Source organism: Coenobita brevimanus, chromosome 15 (genome assembly GCF_032717465.1).
Source record: "Coenobita brevimanus isolate Jiangsu-jjx chromosome 15, ASM3271746v2, whole genome shotgun sequence".
Taxonomy (NCBI): Eukaryota; Metazoa; Arthropoda; class Malacostraca; order Decapoda; family Coenobitidae; genus Coenobita; species Coenobita brevimanus.
The window spans coordinates 9,352,534-9,358,204 of NC_136968.1; positions in this window are offsets into that span (position 1 = coordinate 9,352,534).

Genomic DNA, 5,671 nt, shown 5'->3' on the forward strand with positions numbered 1-5,671 from the left:
TGGTGATAGGCCAGAGCCCTGAGGAACACCACTGTTGATAAATCTAGGAGAAGAAAGGCAGCCTTCTACAGCAGCAGCTGCAGAACGACCAGAAAGGAATCTGTAGATGAAAGCATGGATAGAAGTATAGGTACCATAAGAGGGCATTTTGGAAATTCAAGCTTTATGCCAGACTCGACCGAAACCCTTTGAGATGTCAAGTGCAATGGCTAACCTTTCATCAAAATCCCAAAAGGAGAATGACCAGGAGTCTGAAAGGTAGGTGAGAAGATTGTCAGTGAAGCGTCCCTGACAGAACCCATACTGACGATCAGAAAGAAACTTGTTTTAGGAAATATTCTATAAAATTTTTCTGCTAAGATTAAATTCGAAAACTTTAGAGACACAGGATGTTAAAGCAATTGGGCGACAGTTAGAGGGTTAGGAATGGTCACCCATCTTCTGGACTGGTTGAGTAAGAGCAAACTTCCAGCAAGAAGGAAAGGTACAAGTTGACAGACAAAGGCGAAAGATTTTACCTAAGGAGGGTGTAAGCACAGAAACACTGTTCTTGAGGACAATAGGAGGGATCCCATCGGGGCCATATGCCTTGTTAGTATTGAGACCAGTGATGGCAGAAAATACATCAGCTGAAGAAATTTAAATGTCAGCCATGAGGAAGTCAGGGGGGGGGGGAAGTGATGTAGGAGCAGCACCGGAATTATCTAAGGTGGAACTGCAGGAGAAAGTCTGAGTGAAGAGATCTGCTTTATCAGTAGAAGCAACAGCTACAGAGCTATCAGAGTAGAAAAGAGGGAAGGGTGATGAGGTAAAGTTGGTAAAAAGGTTTCTGGCAAGGTGCCAGAAGGAGTGGGAGGAATTCGAGCTGCGGAGTTGAAAGCATTTAATATGGATGAAATTATTTTTAGCAGAGCAAAGAACAGACTTAGCATGATTCCGGGCAGAAACATAAAAAAGATGCGGTTCAGGGGTGGGTTGGCTCTGGTTCACTTTATGGGCCCTCTCACTGTTGTGGAGAGAATTAGAGCAAGCTTGATTAAAGCAAGGCTTTTTTGCATTAGTCATAGGATATGAGAAAGGAATGTATGCTTCCATACCCAAGAGAATAACCTCCATAATGCGTGTGATACACTCAGATGGCTCCCGGACATGGAAGCAATAATCATTCCAGGGAAAATAAGAGAAGTATTGCCTGAGGGCATCCCAGTCTGCAGCTCCAAAGTGCCACAACCGGCACTTTTTTGGAGGGCCCACAGGCCGTACTGGAGTCATTGGACAGGTCAACGTAATAAGATTGTGATCGGAGAAGCCCAATGGAGAGGAAAGATTAAGTGTAAGCAGAAGGGTTACAGTAGTTGTAAGGAAAAGGTCAAGTATGTTGGAGCTCTCTCCAAGGTGGTCAGGGATACGGGTAGGGTGTTGTTTAAGCTGCACTAAGTCATTAAGTATAGAAAAGATGTTCGCTTGTTCACCAGGTGGATCAGTGAAAGGAGAGGAGAGCTATAGGTGGTGGTGAACATAGAAATCTCCTAGCATGGAGATTTCAGAGAAAGGAGAAATGGATAGGATGTGTTCCATCGCAAAAGTATGATAGTCGAAGAATTTTTCATAGTCAGTAGAATCAGCGGATAAGTAAGCAACACAGATATATTTAGTCAGAGAATGACAGGAAAGCCGAAGCCAGAGAGTAGAGAATTCAGAAGAATCAAGTTTAGGAACACAAGAGAAAGATAAATCGTTGCATACATATACACAACAGCCACCTTTGGCTTTGAAATGAGTATAGATAAAGTAGGAGGATACAGAAAAGACTTTGCTATCAGTTGCCTCAGACAGCTGAGCCTCAATTAAGAAGAGAAGGTGAGGTTTAGAGGAAGATGGGTGGTGCTCAACAGAGAGAAATTTAGAGGAAAGACTGCGAATGTTGCAGATATGAAGTGAGTCAGACATTGGTTCCAGACAACTCGTTGAGTCGTCGCCAAAAGAGAGACAGATAGTGGGGGCATTTATGTCCCCCCCCCCCCGGGGACTCCGAGTTTACCTTATTAGATGCCTTTTTTTTTTTTTTTTTTTTTTTTTTTTTTTTAAGACGTAGTGTGTAGTGTGCATGTAGTTTGAGATTGATAGTTGGCGAACTTGTATTGGAGAGCATGCTGGCCTACTTTCTGTGTTACTGAAACACTGAAAAGGTTCAGCAAAGGAGGTTGGTCAGGAACTATCCCAAGGGCTGATGAAACGGGAGTTCCAGCTCTCCCTGTCATCAGCTTTCCATCCACACTGGGAGTAATTCCCTGCTCGGCTGGTGCTACAGTCTGTGGTGTTTGTCCAGTCAGATCTCTTACACTTATGTTCGTCCATTTCTCAAACTCTTCGTCTTTGTCCTGCATTTCTCTTTAATATCCTTCCTATCACAACTGTCCCTTGTGAAAATATTTTAGTCCATAACCATACAGTCAAGACAAGCCTATCGTTTCTGTATATTCTTTCACCCTTTCTCCCAACGTAAACGTTTTCCACACTCAATGAGACCAAGCACATTACTTTCATTTTGATACACCGTCACTTGTTAGCGTTACCTGGCCAAACTTTCCTGTCAAGTCACTCAAAGCTTCTGATCTTTACACTGACCCAGACTATTTTTCCATCGTCAAATTCTCTCTCTGCATACCCAACACGTCAACACTACGCATGTGGTATCAGTTTACATAACTTTGAAATCTTTGCACCTATAAATATATCTTGTATTTTCCCCATTGATAATATAAGTATTACCTCTCCTCAGCCAGACATGATTGATTACCAAAAGAATTCTAAATTTTTGGGTGTTGATATGCCTCACTTCCTTCATCATTCTCTTTTAAGTCCGGATTTCGAATATCCTCCTATTACTTCACCTCAGTAGGATTTTTCTTTATCATACAGTAGTGGTTTCGTCCATTATTGTGTTAAACGTATGAAAAAAAAAAACAAAAAAACTTGAAATTATGTTACCACATGGAGCAGGGAAAACAATGAAGCTTGTTGATCTGAAAGTGACGTGAAGAAAGTGCAACCTGATGCTGAAGTTGGAGAAATATGAGTGGGAACTAGACGAACCGGACAACCCAGGACCCATTCCATACAGTGTTGATTTGTGTGAAGACGTGAGGATATTCAACTAATTATGTGGACATTTTTTGTTACCCATCCCCACCCACTTGGTCTGTCTGTTTGTTTGTCTGTTTGTTGACCCCTTAACTGCGGGGATGTCGGGAGACTGACTTTTTAAAAATATTTGCCAAAAATCAGTTATTTGTCCTAGAACACTAAAATTAAATAGCATATGGCACATACCTTCAACTTTTTCCTGAGATGTTTGTTGAGCCTTCGTCGACTACCGTAGGACTTGTGGAGACTTCTGAAGTTGGATAACGAAGTCTTCACTTTACACTTCCAGATACCCTGTGATATGGTTACAACTGCCTAATATTTTAACTACAAACACTGTTCTATGAATTTCAAGCAGTTTGGGATCCATATTAAAAAAAAACACACACACACACACTGTGAAAGCAATGTAAATTACGAGTGCATAAGAGCTTTCCACCCGCGCTCGTTCCCTGATGGTATTCTGAGGCGAAGCAGTCATTTATTATTTATAAACACACTCACGCATTATATTCCTAGTATTTATGACATATATTTATATATACAATATTTATCCATAAGTTTCTTTCAGTACTAGTCGCTTATTTTCACTCCAGGCATTCACTTTCTCGTTCAGTAAACTAGCGTAGAGAGCGAAACTTTCACTTTCACTTTCATTACTCCAAGTATTTATACACGCTAAAGCGAAGCTTTCACTTTCACTTTCATTACTCCAAGTATTTATACCGGTACTCCTATTCTTATATTACTAATTATTTCTGATTATATTTACATTCCCTATTTTATTTATATTATTTACATTTCTATTATATTTACACTATGTTATGCACTGTCACTTGCAGTAACTTATAAAACTATTTTCCACTGTTCAGTTATATTTACATTCATTGCTTTCACTTGCTATTTACACATTATTTACATTTCCACTAGCACTGTTTTAGTCACTAGAAAGATCGTAGTCAATGTCCATCATTATCACTGATAAATTAGCCAGTTCAGTTCCACAGCAGAGTCACTTAGCCCTTACCCCTTCCCACACGAAGTTTAGTAGGGGTAGAGGTCACAGGGCCCTTTGCAAGGGGGCTAAGAAGCAGAGGACACCTTGAAAGACAACAGTAAGCTGAATGCTGTGGCATATTTTGGGCAGGGAAGAGTTGACAATGTCAGCGTGGTGGCAGCTGCTAATTTATATGCTATGAAATGATTGGCAGGTAATCTAGACAATACATAATAAATTAGGCAGTTCCAGGTGAATGTAAATATCACTTAGGCTTCTCCCTTCCTTTCTTATATATATTTCTATTATGAGAATAGGTCATACGGCATATTTCAAGGGGAAATAAACAGGGAAAATTAGCAAACGAGTGCACGTGGGGTGTTGCCAGTTGATAATTAACACATTCCAGATGTACGGCAGTATCAATTACATTTTCTTTCTGTTATTTATTATTTTGTATAAGAATAGGGCATAGGGCACACTTCAATGGATAAAATGAGTGGAAAAATCCGTCCAGGATTTGCGTAGCACAGCGCGGCTGGGCAGGCGGTAGGAGAGGGTAATGGAGGGGAGGTAAGGAGGGGAGTCAAAGACAGGGGAAAAATGGCTAAATTGTCAACAGTGGATGGGAGTTCCGATGACATTAACAGAACTAAGTATAGCTGGACACTGGTAGTACTGATAGATGATACAAGCCACCACTTGAAAGCCCAGGCAGATTCAAAATAACACAGAATCACAAAAGTGACATCCCGTGGTATGATCCCTTTCTCCTGAGCGTCACGCAAGTGACACCCTACAGTTAAGAGGTTAACAACTTTATGCAAAAACTAATGGTGCAATTTTGACTAAAATTACTGGTATGATGGACTGTGACCTTCTGATCACCTGATTATATTTTGGGCCAAGGCCTAGGTAGGAGGTGGATAAAAAGGCAAAAAAATCGTTTTTTTGTCATAACTCCATTCAAATTCGTCATAGCAACATGAAGCCAAAACCTAAATGTGCATCTTGCAAACATTCATTCTGTAACATGCAACATTACATCAGGGGGCTCACCCTCTAGTTAGTGGTAGGGAGGGTCAGTGTCAGATGGGTTGGGCCTAAAAATTCATATGGGGATAAAATCATCCGTTTTCACCCGATTTTCTCCTAATTTTATATGTTACATGTATGACTATATATCATGTTGTGTTTATATGTCAGCACTAAAATGCCTGCGGGAAACGGGTCTATTGTGCCTTGCCACTGCTTCTTGTTTATTATGAGATTTTATTGTCATAATAATAATATCACCAATAATTTATTATTAATGTAGATTTATTGATCACTTTGATATATATATCAGTATTTTATCATTGCCATGTCTGGGATGGGTATTGCTTTCACACTGTTTGTCTGTCTGTCTGTTAAGAACTTAATGTGAAAACTACTGGTGCAATTTTGATTCAAATAATAAGGATGATAGGTTACGACCTCCTGATGATCTGACTAAGTTTTGGGCCAAACTGGGCCAAGGCCCCAAAA